Source organism: Petaurus breviceps, unplaced genomic scaffold (assembly GCF_028583685.1).
Source record: "Petaurus breviceps papuanus isolate PSGF00001 unplaced genomic scaffold, PetGlider_PUasm1.0 47, whole genome shotgun sequence".
Lineage (NCBI taxonomy): Eukaryota > Metazoa > Chordata > Mammalia > Diprotodontia > Petauridae > Petaurus > Petaurus breviceps.
The window spans coordinates 12046222-12061890 of NW_027186349.1; the positions used below are offsets into that span (position 1 = coordinate 12046222).

General features: G+C 35.6%; 1 protein-coding gene and 1 long non-coding RNA gene across 8 annotated transcripts in view; one reads left to right on the forward strand and one right to left on the reverse strand.

Annotated features, from left to right (window-relative positions):
• TRIO (trio Rho guanine nucleotide exchange factor) overlaps positions 1 to 15669 on the reverse strand; it is a 534181-nt gene that overhangs the window by 84604 nt on the left and 433908 nt on the right. The gene's annotated exons all lie outside the window — the stretch shown is intronic.
• The window catches only part of LOC138171850 (uncharacterized), a 75208-nt gene that overhangs the window by 58293 nt on the left and 1246 nt on the right, over positions 1 to 15669 (forward strand). Inside the window, exon 3 of the long non-coding RNA XR_011170979.1 lies at positions 2783 to 14436. This is a non-coding gene — a long non-coding RNA (uncharacterized lncRNA). The remainder of the gene's footprint in view (positions 1 to 2782; positions 14437 to 15669) is intronic.

Here is a 15669-nt window from a genome sequence, read left to right on the forward strand (position 1 = left end):
TCTAATGGTCTTTTGCATGAGTTTCTATGTTTCTCAGGGTCAACTCGTCTAAGACTGGCATAAGACTGTATCTTAGGGAAAGTGGGGACTTCTTGGGGGTGGGTAAAGAGGAGATGTAGGTGATCTGTGTCTATATGTGACTGGTAACAAGAAACTAGGCTTGATCAGGATGTGAAGGATGACCTAAGGGTCAGAGGTTCCCAGTCTAAGCTCTTATCTGAGAGAGTGAGTGTATGATTTAACTGTCATTTTGCCTACATTGAGAAATGCTTTTTAAAAGTAGGAAGGGACCAGGAAATAATCCAGATTTGAATGACCAAGGTTTGGAAAACTATATCAGAGAGAGTTCAGATTAGGAGGGACAGACCCGAGTAAGGCTATGATGAAAGAAAAGTGTCACATCAGAACTGGTTCAATGTGGAAAGCTGAAGAATCTAAAAGCTAGGCATGGGTAGGAAAGTGGCATGTATAAGGAAGTAGGAAAATAATTGAAAGGTTAGAGACTGGAAGCTTTGGGAGAAAAATAAAATTCTGATCAAGCTACAAGGTTTTAAAATGAAAGAATTAAATGCACTAATGTTATCTAGATGGTTACTGCACAGATGGAATTTAGAAGAGATGCTCATTGATGATAATTATGATTGATGGCAATTGTTATGATAACAGTGATGAGAGGAAAGGAGAAAAGTGAAGCCTGGTTAAAAAAACTGAATCAGGCATACAGAAAATGGATGGACTTCTGGAAAAAAAAAAAAGAGGGGGGAGCATAAAGAGATATTAAAGGAGGTATAAATATTTTCAAAAGGCAAGGTAATTCTGGACTCCATGGATAAAGATTTCTATGGACTTTTGAAAAATGAAAAGACAACCCTTTTTTATGAGCTTCATAATGATGGAATAGAATAGAATAACAAAAATTTTTGAAAGTCAGAACCTTTAATGATGAGAATATCATTAATCTTGTAGGCATCTATAAACAAGTTAATATTTTCCAACAAAGTAAGTTTCTGAAAACAAAATCTATAAAATAATTCATGTATACTACTGTGCAAATGATTCTTTTAAGAGACTACTAAATATATCTTTAAGGAAGTCATATGTAAAATTAACATTACTCAAAAGGGAAAAAAAAACTTTTCCATTAAGATCATACTTCTTTAGAAAGGCATATTGAATTGTGCAAACTCAAGCAGGATAGAGAGGCCACCCAAATCTCAAAGACAAAAGGTCAGACATATAAAAAAGTAACTGCTAAATTCTTGTATTAAAATGTAAACTTTTAGGAATTTTATTTACAATATGAATTTTCTGCAAAATACCAGAGTGTTTTCTTGAGCTAATATATTATCCATCATGGGCTGAAAAAAATCTTCCAGGATTGAATCTTTTATGTTCTTATTATATACCAGTAACCAAAAAAAAACAGCAAATGACTCTACATGTATAGAAACTGAGATGTTAAAAGGAAATGATATTATTTTATTAAAGAAGGGACTCTAGGCATCTTCTTGCCTCTAACCCCCTTCACTCACCTCCTTTTCCTCCTTTCTCTCCTCTTTTTCTTTGCTTTCCCCTTCTACACAATGTATCTACAGATTCAGCATTTGAAGCACAGCTGCATCCACTGAGATTTAGTTTCTCAGGTTCCATGTACAAAGATATCCCTGTTCTAGGAAATTTTCTCTAGTTCCTTCACCCCACAGATAACACTACCCAGATTGCAAGGACCGGGATGATGAGAACACTGCTTCTTAGGGCTGTATTCAGCACATTATTTCCTGTTGCTTCCTAGTAGGGCTCCCAATCCACAAAAGCACCTTTATTAGGCCCTTTAAAAACTGCATTCGAGTGCCAAAAAGCCAAAAGGACCCTTTTTTGTCCCTTTATTTACTATCTTAAAAAAAGAACCAACCACTATCTAGGCCCTTCTTTCTTCCTTTTTAACAAAACAAACATTCAGCCTCTATTTCTTTTGGTGGGGGGCAGGAGGAATGACTAGATGATCCATGCTACCACTCCGTCTTCTGGAAATAAGTAATTTAATACCACTCCCTGTTCACACCAGCACTATAAGAAATTCACAGAGCTGTAATATACGATAGTAATATTACATATGCACATTCTACAAGCTAGGGATGCTTAAAAGAAATTTAGAGTAAGTTCTAAAACGCTATCAAATTCAGAGGCCTGATAATAGTGAGAGAGCACACACATATAAAATAAAGGGGTCAATAGTATGTAGTGGTTTGCTAAGTAAATGAAAAAAAAAAAAGATTTTTTTTTTAAAGAAGAAAGATTGTTAGCATGTTTTAATTACTCAGAACTTCCCGGATTTGGGAAAGATGTCATCTCTCCGGGTTCTAAGGCAAACATTTTTTCAATTTTTGTCTTTGAATTTAAAATGCAAAGAAGCAGAAAATGCATATACATTTACACTTATTTTATTTAATACTTACTAAGCACCGTGAGGGATACAAAGATAAGGAAGAGAGTCCCTGAATTAGCATATCCTTTAGGGTGCCTACCTTTCCAGGGACGTAGAGTCACTTTGGATTTATTATCGTTATGTGATGAAAATCAAAGTATCAACTCTGTAGCAAAATTCAAAGAGAAATTTCTTTATTCCCTTGGGAGAAAGACATTTTGGGCCTTCTATGGTCCCTGTATGAACCTTGCAAGGTCACCTGTGAAAATTTCTAATTTGCTGCTGAAATTTTAGAATTATAAATGCCATTAAAGAAATGGAGACTAAAGTAGCTTTCTTTTTTTCTTCTTTTGGCAGACAACAGAAATTCTGCTTAGGTCAAGAGGCTAACGGAAAGCCTAACTATACTTTGGATGACAGACCAATCTGCTGGTTCCATAAGCCAGGACCTCAAACAACCAAGCCTTTCCAAGAGTCGGTGGGAACTAGTCCGACACTCCATGATGCTCCTAGCACATTTGTTACAATCACAAGAACATATGGGAATATACGTCTTGACAATGAGAAAAAAATTAAATAAATTCCTGTATTGCCTTGTAGTGCAGCCAAGGCAAAAGTGTCTGTGTGCTGTCCCCCAAAATGTTTGATAGGGCCCTTCAAATAATAAACACTTTGGTGTTCATTGTCCTATGTTTCGCTGGAAAGACTTTGGGAGAATAACGATTCCCTTGAATAGTCAGCACTGTGGAATGACCAAACTTTCTGAAGGATTCCAGCCCCTGTCAACCAAACCACAAGGAGACCAATTTCAGACAATTGAGATATTGAAGAAAACTCCAAGACAGATAGGTCGTGATGCATGAAAATAAGTTTACTTAGATTTGGCTGTGAAAGAAAGAGATGAACCATTTCTTCAATCTCTTTGCCCATCCCCACTATATCTGGCTAATCCCTCTATTAAGGTTATTATTGCTTCTCAAGCATATAAAATTTGGGAGATATCTTTCAAAATTTACAGTGACAGTTTAATTATTTGGTAAATGGCAGTGCTTAGATTTTAAGATTAGTTCATATGAAGTCACATAGGAAAGTAGGTTTCGTAACCAACTTATTTCTAAAAATCAGATCATTCAATCCCATCAATGTCTTTCTTCAAAATAAAGATATGTTTTAGATTCAGAGGAATCAATCTGGATTTTTAAAGGGTAGAACACCACAAAGATTTTTTTTTTAAATAAACATGCACTGATGGAAGCTACTCTTTGAGGAGAAACAATACCCATTTTCATGATGGCAAGTACGTATCATGTGTTTTTTTATGGGATTGGACGGAGAGTTCATTTACCACTTTAAAAGGACTTCCTTTTAAAAATGAATGGGAAATGGAAGGAATTATTTCAGATTATACAGGACCATAAATAGGGACATATTAGGAAAGAAAAGAATTAAAGTCCTATAAGCCTAAAGGAAGCTAGAAAGTGCAGTGCACAGAACACTGGACCTGTATCTGGCTTCAGACATTTACTAGCTGTGTGACTCCAGGCAAGTCACTTAACCTCTGTCTGCCTCAGTTTCCTCATCTGTTAGATGGAGATAACAATAGTACCTACCTCCCAAAGTTGTTGTGAAGATAAAATGAGATAATGTTTGTAAAGTGTTTTGCAAATCTTAAAGTGTTCCATAAATGCTAGCTGGCTAATATAATAACTAGGGGTAGTGACTTAGAAAGGGAAAAATATAATTGTCTAAATTAGAACGTAGATGAATCACTCAGGCCATAATTCTTTTATAATGGTTGAACCTCATTTATGGATTCCTTGAGAGATAAGGTACTAGTCATGAATGGTACTTGCCAAATGGTTTTCTGCCAAACCAGAAAATATCCTCTCAGTTTTACCTCACACTGCTATAAGACATCTAGGGTTGGGTTACATGAAATAAGATCTTTAAAAGTCTGACAAGTTGAAAACAGGTTGGTTATAACACCTCAGGATTTATAATGGATCTAGAATAATAACATAATACACGAGTGATCTCTGTATCACTATATACCTGTTTCAACTTTTAATTTTTTAACTTTTTAGAAGCAATGTGGGAAAAACATTCAACAAAAATCTGATCAACATATCAGCTACAAGAGGACACACGATTAAATTTATTTGAGTTATCTTAAAGAGTAAATTTCCTAAAATGGGGGAAACTCCTCTTTTTCTGTCTCTCCTTCCGCCATTCTGAGTTGAGTGATAAAGGACTAAACAGAACTCATGCATTTCAGTGAAGTGAATTAAGAACTCAGTGAATTTCATAACTTTATCACAATGAAAAATATGTGCATAAAATCTGGGGCAAAATATGGCCATATACCATAGCTATGGAATTATAACCAATGCAGGTCCAGTTCATGGTTTCTGATAGAGCTGGCTTTTTTGTTTGCTTAGAATTTTTTTTGTAGGAAAAAAATTACAATCAGGCTCTGTCTATGTTTTTTATAGAACACAGAACTACCTAAAGGACTTCTCTGTGTTCTCCATTCTTTAGAGAAATATTTATATCCAATAGGATATTATTCAGTCTGTTGCTAGGATGACTATTTATGGGAAAGGAAGCTCTAGAAACACGTAATAGTTAACAAAATCAAATGTCATGTTTATTGGAAGAGGTAGAAGGCAAATAATAGGATAGAAGCTTGTGGGACGAAAGTAAACTCTTCAATTTTGCCTACCATACCATTTGGCTGGTTACTTGCCATTGTACTAAGTGTTCTATCAGAGACAAGAGACTAAAGGATATCTGGGAATGGGTGAATTCTCATTCTGACTAAGCTATACACCTTTATCTTTTCATCTTAGGCACCCATAAACTCTCAGGAAGTCACTTAATGGAAAATGCTACCACATTAACCTTTTTGATCCTCTAGTTATAATCCATGGTGTTTGAATTGGATTAAGAGATTTCAAAACTAAATTCCAAATTCTTAGAAAAATCTTTATAAATCTGGTGTTTATATACAGGGTAGAAAGGAAAGGAGGTAGGAAGGATAAAGAAAAAAGGACGAAAACAAGCATTTAAGCTCCTGCTAACAAGTATTTTCTCATTTGATCCTCACAGGAACTCTGTGAGGTGAATCCTTTTATTATCCCCATTTTAGAGATGAACAAATTGAGGCCAACAGGAGTTAAGTGACTGGGACACAGTCATACTTTTAGAGGCAGGATTTGTATTCAGGCCTTTCTGACTAGTCCCAGTGCTCTATGTACAGTGCTACTAGCAGCAACCTGGAAAGTACCAGATTATATTGACAAGTAGAATTCAGAAATATTAAGCTGTGAAACCAACCGAGTTTCGGACTAGGATTCATCTGAACATTTCTGCTACTGTAAATATCTAGCCTCTGATGACTTCTACTTAGTTTAATTATATATCTTTCACTAAATATCATTTCACAGGCCCTTAAAAAACAATAGTGGGCTAGTAGTTAAATACTCTTACTGTTCCTAATATTTGTTATATATAATTTTATGATCGTTTAATGTGAATATTTAAAATAGCTACATAGGGGTTTTTATAATGCTTTAATAAATACTTTGATTTATAGTTTTTGAAAAAAAATACCTCAAACATGAAGCACTTACAGATAAATAGCCCACTTGCATGACTCAATAATTATACACTATATGTACAACTTTCCATAATAACATGTCTTGAATTTAACATTTAGCGTTTGGTACACAGTGCATAGCTCAGGGACTTTTTTTTTTCTTTTCAATTCTTACTTCAGTTCCATTGTGTTCAGTTTTACTTCCCACAGAGATTCACATTAGCAGCTTTTCAAGCAGAATGAGCTCAGCTGTTTGCCATGTTTATTTCATAAAATTATAAAAAGACCTCCATATTAATTTATTTCTTTAAAAATGCACTTAAAATATAGGCTGAAATTCTAGAACAATAATAAATATGGAATTTGGGGGGAGGAATTTTAGATTCTGATTATACTTCTAGTATACAGAAACACACAGGTGACCATGGTTCTCTTTTGAGTATTCTGGAGTGTTTAACAATGAGCAGTATATGATGGGGTGATATTCTCCTTGCTCTGAATAGAATGCAGGAACCCTTTGAATCTGATCTATTAAAAGGCTGTCCTACTGTCAAATCAGGACTTCTGAACTTCTTAGAAGAGCTAGTTTTGTGATAGTGCTCACATGCACTGATGATACCTGTTTTCCTTTTAGATGTTAAAAAATCAAGCATACTGAGTTAAATTAGAAAATTGTGATTTCTCAAAAATACATTAAAATTTTTGAAAAATAACCAAATGAAAAGAATCATTCCATAATCTAAAAACTGCCCCAAATAACAACTGCAAAACTACAATAATAGTTTAATTGCTATCAATCAGTTAACTAAACAATAAGCCTTTATCAAACAACTCCTCTGTACCTGGCAGTATGTGAAACTCTGGGGATGCAAAAACTCAGGCATAACAGCTCCTCAAGGAACTGACATTATAGTATGTACAAAATAAACTTAAGGTAATTTGGGGAGTGAAGCACTAGCAGATGAGAAGGGGGAGAAAAAGAGAGTGTATTATGAGCTAGGCTTGGAAGGAAACTAGGCCAAGTGGATGAAGGGGAGCATTCCAGGCATCAGTTATAGCCTATGCAAAGGCATGGTGAAGGGAGATGAAATCTCTATTACATGTGAGAAACAGCAAGAAGGTCAGCTTGGCAGCTAGGTGGCACAGTGGATAGAGTGCTGGGCCTAGGGTCAGGAAGACCTGAGTTCAAATCCAGTCTCAAATACTTAAATAGCTCTGAGACCCTGGGCAAGCCATTTAACTTCTATCTGCTTCAAGGTTCTTCAACTGTAAAATGGGAATAATAACAGTACCTACCGCCCAGGGTTTTGTGAGGATCAAATGGGATAATATTTGTAAAGCCCACAATAAGTGCATTGTCTGGTATACAGCAGGCACTTAATAAATACTTGTTTTCTTGGCTGGACCAAATAGTTCTCTCAGAGTAGTAATATACAACAACTGTTGAAAGGTAGGTGAGAGATAGTTTATGGAGGGCCTTAAATGCAGAGAGTAATTATTTAATTTTAGAAGAAATAGAAATCCACTGGGGTTTAAAGAATAGGGTAGTAACAGAATCTATATAAAACTCAGAAATTTGCCCTTTATTTTTCTAAAGTAAAAATGACTTAAAGTCCCTTGGTTCCTGCTGAGTTTTAGAATTCCTGTCTTTGTTTTGCATATCCAAATAGTTTTAATTCCATAATAATCTGAATGTGGTATCATTGAGATGAATGGATTTGAAGCATTACAATTCTCAATACTTTAAAAAAAATCAGGAATATATGCCATTTTACTGGGAAAAACAATGAACATAATGAATATTAAATCCTAGACTATATTACTGCTAATACTAGGTCCATATTTTCCAATATTATTTTAGAACCAATCTAAACTCACTGTTTTATTCCTAACTACTTAAAAAAGAAACTTTCCCCCCTTATTTATGATTGTACCCATTTGACTTAGAAGGAACTTTTAATTCAACAACTCTATTATTGTTAAATTATCTGTAACTGCTTCATTTTTTTTTTTTTAAGAAAAGAGGGCAATTTGAGTTGTATTGTGAGGAACTTATTTTGTGCTTTAGTAAAATACAGTACACTTATTTAAAGCCTCTGTGTTGGTAAGATTAGATTGGCAAGGTAGCAGCAGGCTTGAGATTTTGTTTTATTTTCCAACTCTTTGTTCTCTTCCTTTTGTCATGCCAAATTCAGCTCAGGTTAATCATTCCTTCAAAGCCTCCAAAGTAAATTGTAGGTACTGTACTGTACATAACCCAACAAAGGAGAAAATTTTATTATACCAAAACTCTGAGGATGTTAAGGCTAATTTCTTCAGAAACAGTAAATAGCTATTTTCACTCAAATTTTGTTATGTGGGATATGTCTGGGCTTTAGTGATATGCGTTCCATGAGAAATCAGAGAGAACATGGATGAAGTATACAATGCATCAGCTATGTAAAAGTGGAAAGAAATACAGTACCCCATGGAGATGACCTGCCTTCTCACCCACAAACCTAGGAGGCCCTGCTTCACAAACAGTAATGACCAAAGTCCCTATTCAAATGCTGTCAATCTCTCCTGCTTCAAAATTGGGCTTTGAAAGCAGCAATTTGCCATCACAAAATTCAATGTACCAATGTATTTCTAAACTGGTCCCACCTTTCAAACTGTGCTTCCCATTGAAGATGGAGTCCGGGCTGGAAGAGGTCAGTAGGTGTTTAGGGTTTACTTTTCTGATGAAAAAAGTCATAGCTTCAGAAGGGCAGAGACCACCTCTAGCTAGAATTTGCCTTTCCTTGACCTTACTGATCAAGAAGGACCTAGGATTGAGTACTGATCCAACCAAAAGCCAAAACAATCAGCAAGAACAAGAGAATCTAGAGGGCGAGCATCATGAATTTATCTTCTGGGAATCAGATACAGTTTGAACTGACGGTATATTATTCCCTATGACAACAAACATTAAAACCTTTGGCCACTCTTTTGCATTTCCTTCTCTCCTCCTAATTTTCTATTCTTCCATCTTTGTCTCTGCATCATTCTTCTACATCTTTACTGGGACCTCTAGTCAGTCCCTCTACCATTCTTTATTCTCTTTGTCCAACACCATACCCCTTGCTCTGGAATCATTTCTTTCATAGTATTGATTTTTTTTTGGGGGGGGGGGGAAGAGGGAAGGCAAGGCAATTAAGGTTAAGTGACTTGCCCAAGGTCACACATTTACTAAGTGTCAAGTGTCTGAGGCTGGATTTGAACTTAGGTCCCTGACTCCAGGGCTGGTGCTCTATTCATGGCACCACTAGCTGCCCCCTTTTCAGTCTTGAACCTATAGTTGATCAGTTAAAATATACATTGTCTTCTAACCTTGAGCCTGGTCTTACCAAACCCCAAGCATCAGTGACCTCCAGCAGTAAGCTCCGCTCTTGCTCCCATGCTACCAAAAGTTTATGATGAAGATGAGAAAAATAAAAATTTAGTTGTTTAAAGATAAAAGGTGTCATAATCTTTTTAAAAAATTTTAAAATCACAAAACCTTTAATCCTATAAAGAATTTCTTAGCTCCTTAATTACTTCTGGAGAGATCTCACACATAATGGAAAGAGATTTGAACTTGGAATCTGGAGAGACCTGGGTTTTAATTCAATCTTGATTTCAACATTTACTAGCTGTGTAATCCATGGTCAAGTAACTCATTATCTCTGAATCTCAATTTCTTCATCTATAAAATGGGGATAATAATATCTGTATTATATCTAATATTAGATATATGTATCAAATATAATATTATGTTAAAGTAGGTGTAATAACATTTGCTTTATAGGATCCTTGTAAGAATCAATGATATAAGTACAGTGCTTTATAAGCCTTAAAAAAGGGCTTCATTTGGCTGAGTCTAGAATTATTAATATAAATAACAGATTATGACACTGTGATCAAAAACTCACCACAAGTTAACAGAACTACAACTCTTAAAACTAAACAGATTTTATAACACAGTTGGCAATTGGAAACTTTAATGTAGGAGAAAATTTACATTAAAAAGGAAGTTCTACGATCAAGACTCAGAAGGAACTTTGCAGATCATCTAAGTCTAGCTTAACCTTTTTTGTATCAGGGACCTCCTTTAGCAATCTAGTGAAACATACAGACCTCTTTTTCAGATTAATGTCTGTTGCCCACACATTTACATCGTGAAGAAAAGCTAAAACTATGAATATAAAGATTTATTTTTTTTTCCTATCCAAGTTCAGAGAACCCCTGGACCCATATTAAGAATCTGTAGTCTAATCCAATACTATTCATTTTACAGGTGTGGAAACTGAGAAGCTAAAGTGATTTGATCAAGGTGTCTCACATGACTGGGATTCAAATCCAAGGTCACAAATTCAAAAGCAGTAATTTTCCCATTTTGTTGTCTTATGTGCAGGACAGTATTCCAGAGATGAAGCAGTAACTATTACTAAGAACAAATATCTATTATTTCACATCATTTTGAAAGACAGAGAGAGAGAAAGAGAGAGAGAGAGAGAGAGAGAGAGAGAGAGAGAGAGATTCTCTTGAGAAACATACTGTGAGAAATAAGGAAGGGTAAAAACAGTAAAGGCAACTTAGAATCCAAAGGCTACCTTCCCAAGGAAGACATCTGGAAGGAAAACTATTAATAGTCATATCTTCATACAAACATATTTTTATAGAACACAGAAAGTATTTCTCAAGAGAATAATAAGAAGGATAGCTCACATTTACATTGTGTTTTAACAGTTTATGCGGTGTTGCAATGGCCTCATGACCCTCTCACATTCTTGGGCCTTATTTCATGCTTAGGACTTCTTATTGAAGAAAAACAAATGTTATATAATTCAGTTCTTTGTCCAGTTATTCAAGAATATAAAAAAACACACACTAGAAAGTGTGTATTACAAAATGTAGCACGTCACTCTGGATACTGGGTATTCATATTCAGACTCTTCTGCATCCCATCTTATTCCTTGGGTCCTGTCTAGCTAATTTGTATTGACTCCCTCTCAAGTCTGTAGTAGTTATCCTGTTAGTACAGAACTGAGTAAAAATTGGAAATAAACCATAACTAGGTATGTTTAAAAATAACTCTCAAAGAGACTTTTTCCTCTTTTCAACACTAAAAGCTTTTTGACTAAGTTAGGAATGAACTGTTTATATAAGAGAGGTGACTTAGCAGTCTCCTCAATCATATTTCTAAATACAGATTTTCTATAATCTGTTTAACTCTTTCATATACAGTTTAACAGAAAATGTTTCTTTTTCCTACATGAGACATATGCATATATTTTGATCATGAAAGTCACAATCAAAAAGGAAATTTAAAATAAACAAAAGGCATCAACAAAACTTTTTGTTAAAAAGATCATTGCAGTAGGAATATTTAAAAAACAAAAGCCCTACAAAGTCTCCTTTGGTTAATTATGCCAAATCATTTGGTACAAATTTATCAAATGAGAGAATTTAAATTCTCATTTATTCCTTTTTATTCCTCCCACAAAATATATTGATTTTATTTTAACATCACAATCACTTCTGCATAATACTTGCTTTATCCCCACCCTCAAATGTAACACTTCCCTGATAACAGAATAACATTACTTAAACTTTAAAGGGCATAAGAGAAAAAAAAAAGTGTCACCAATAAAGCAACACTAATCCAAAATACACACAGAAGTCCTACATTGGATCTAGTAGTCACTTAATAAATGTGTGAAGAATTGAGTCCATTTCCAGGCATATACCTAACATAAGATTTTAGATATATCATTGCATTTGATCTTCAAATCAACCCTGTGAGGTAAATAGTTTAAGTATTATTATCTATCGCCATGTTACAGATGAGGAAAATCACACTTATAGAGATTATGTGACTTGTCCCAAATCACAATGCCAGGTAAATGGCAAAACTGGAAATCACACCCTAATCTCTTGATGTCAAGACCCTTGCTATATAGAAAAATTGTCTTTAATGTTATTATTGCATACATGAATCATATGGAGAATGCATAACAGTGACAAATAGAAACTTTAAAAATATAAATCTTATTTGCTATAGTTGGATTCAACATCATTCTTCTTTTAGCAGGTTAATTTAAGAAGGAAACTGACATTCTTTTTTAGTTCGGTTCCCAAGGATTACAAAGACAATATGCAACTTTAAAAAATCTTTTTCCTCCTGCTAAGAGGTAAACCAAACAGATGACTATGTGTGCTCAAGCCCTGAATGATGGCAAAGATGAATGTTGCTCTGAGCATATGGGGAATTTCACCGGAAATTAAGATTTGTACTCCAGTTTTTGGCTCAAATCTCAAAGGTCTCAACCTTTCTCTGGAGCCTCCAGAGGAAAAGCATAGCCAAACTAAACCCACTCCTTACAGAGGTGGCAGCAAATCCACATTTAAATCCTGAGGGATCAGGGATAGGGCTGGGCCCAGAGGCAATGAAATTGAATTTACGATAAAGATCTCAGCTGGCCTGCTAAGTACCCCTAGGTCTATAAACATTACAGATAACAGTTCAGTAGCCTTAAGGAGGTCAGTGAGGAGGAGGCATGACAGAGGTGAGCCACAGGGACATGAGTATTGGTGAATCTGCTGAAGGCTGAGGAAGTAACAAATTAAAAAAAAGGAACTAGAGTAGTCCAAAACAAATAGCATTAAGCTAAAACAAGGCCAAGTATTTTTTAGTGCCTTTGGGAAGAAAAACAAGCCTCACATATACAAGATAGAGAATAATTGACTATCAGTTGTAAACCGTCCACAAGTACCAAGTGGACTGTTGGTCAACAGCATATTCTTAAAGTTTAGAAAGTAAGCATGACATTGGGATAATGAAGTATAGTAAGATCTGTACCTAACATTTACCCTATTTAGTTCTCAGTTAATGTTAGTTTGGTTAATCTCAGTAACCTGCCCATTTGGGGGTTTTCATAGCCAAAGAAGAATACTGAAGACTTGCAGAATTATTAAAGTCTGGACAAACAATGACGGAGGCGTTAATTAATAGCACTAGGAAGATTGAATGTAGAAGAGGGAAGGATGAGGGTCTTAGGTGATTGTGCTCTACCAAGAGGGCCAAACTAACCATTAAACCTCCTGTATGTACACTTAGAATGCACGGAATCACTATCACTGAATGGGCAGAATCAGAGATTTTTAGAATTGGAAGAAGGGAACCTGGGGGATCATTCTTCTGATAAAAATAGTAATGATCCCAGAAGTTAAAGGCAAAATAGTAGTAGAGCCAAGTCTAGGACCTACATTCTCCGGACCCCAAGTTTAGTAATTTTCCACTAAGTTTCACTACAGAATACTATATATTTAAGACTATTTGGAGGCTTTTCTTTAGGTAAATTCTTTTTTTTTTTTATTTCTTAAAGCAATCGGGGTTAAGTGACTTGCTCAAGGTTACACGGCCAGTTATTTCTGGGTGCTAAGTATCTGAGTTCAGATTTGATCCCCAGGTCATCCCAACACTGGAGCTGGTGCTCTTACTCGCTGTGTTACCTGGCTGCCCCTAGGTAAATTATTTTATTCGTCTTTTGCAGGAGCTTAAAAATCCCAGCCGAATTGGTATAAGGAATATTACATGGAAACAAACAAATAAAATGACTATATCCCAACTTAAACAAAGGCAAAGTTGATTTGAAATTTTACTAACAAACAAAACTTTAACAAAAGCATTCTTTATCACCCAAAACTACTGTTTATATGTTTTTATGTTTATAGTCATGAATAAGGAAGTAGATAAAAATTTTTTATAGGGTCATATATATGGATCATGAGGGGATAGCAACGGCCATCATCTAGTCTAACCTGTTCATTTTACAGAAGATGAAACTGAGACCCAGACAGGTTAAGAGATTTGTCTACCTTCACACATACAGTATGTGGCAGAGCTGAATTTGAACTCAGGTCCTCAGAATCCAGGGTTTAATGCCCTTAGCAGACTACAAAGTCAGCAAAGAGGCAGGAAATAGTAAAATAAATCATCCTTTCAGCTGCTTGAAAGCCTCTGATTGCTAAAAGCAGAGTAGCTGGGAAATGTTAGACTTGAAAAGTTGCTGATTTCAGCCTTCAAAAGTGACAAGGGGAAGTGCTTTTCTGGAACTGACTCTGCCTCCCGTAGACTTTGGCAAAGATGATTTTTGAAGAGGGCAGAAAAAAGCCAGGTGGATTTTATGGCCAAAAGCTTTGACTTCTAAGAGGCAAGTCAGACCCAGAGTGATGGAATGCTCTCAGTTAATAGAAGGCCCAGTCACACAAAGCCAAATGATTCTAATGTGGAAGAAAAGCAGGAGCTGTCTGAAGAGAAGGGAGTGGCTGTCCAAGAAAGCCACTGAGGAACAAAACATTTTAAAAAGACACACAGAAGATGGAAGCTACTGTTTTATTTTCATCCTGTTTGGTAGGTAATTAAGGATGACTACCAAGGAATGGCATAATATTGTAATGGTTTCAAGAAGCATAAAATATAAAAATTTTACATTTTTATAAATGGGGCTTCTGGGAAATGAGGAAACCGAAGCACAGAAATGATAAGTGACTTGCCTGGGGTTACATAGCTAGTTAGGGAGGATTTGAACGCAGGTTTTCCTAACTCTATGTCTCTGGTGCCTTATCCACTATGCTATGGCCAGTGAGCAACATTTCAATTTCTTATAATTTTGAGGACAGATTATTAAAAGGATAGTTTGTGAAAACTAGGTGTAGATTAATTTCATTTTCTGGCTTTGTATCTCTGGTACCTAGCAAATACTTAATAAATTCTTATTTATTGATTAAGAGCCAATATGGCTTCAATAAAAACAAGTCATGACAAACCTCATTTCTATTTTTGAAATAATTACTAGATTGGTAGATTAGGGTAATACTGTGGGCAAAGCCCATCTGGATTTCAGTAAGGCACTTAATAAAGCCTCTCATGATATCCTCTTGGAAGACATGGAGAAACAAGAACTTAACCAGAATAGGAATACTTAGGTGTATTTGGAGCCAGTCAGAAAAACCACAGGAAAAGAGTGATGATGATAATGAACCAAAGGCAGTCTGGAGTCTCCCTAATAGTGGAATGTTCTAGGGATTAGTTTGTGACCCTTATTGTTATTTAAATTGTTATTGATGACTTGAATAAAGGTCCACTTATCAAATCTGCAGATAACATAAGGTAGGAAGGAGAGCAAATACACTGGCAGACAGAATTAGGCTACAAAAAGTTCTTGATATGCAGGAATAAAGGGCAAAATCAAATAAGCTGAAATCTAATACAGTAAATGCGAAGTCCTAAATTTAGGATTAAGAAAAAATTTGCTGTCCAGAAAAAAGATGGAGAAGATTTTGTTAGACTACTTCATGTGAAAAGAATGTTTTGTTTTTTTGTTACATGATGTAATGGGAATGTAAATTTAAAGATCTTCCCTGCCCCTAGGCTAAAGAGCACCTGGAGCCTGGGGTGGGAGGCTTGTTTTTCAGTAGATACTTTTTGATTGGCCAGTGGGTCCAGAAGATTGTTAGATTCTCTGAGCCAGGAAAAGGCTATATAAACCCTGATCTGAGGCTTTGTTTTGGGGCTCACTTTGAGAAGTGTTCTGTGATTTGATCAGATGAGACTCTGGGAAGCCGTTGTTGAGAGCCCCCCCTT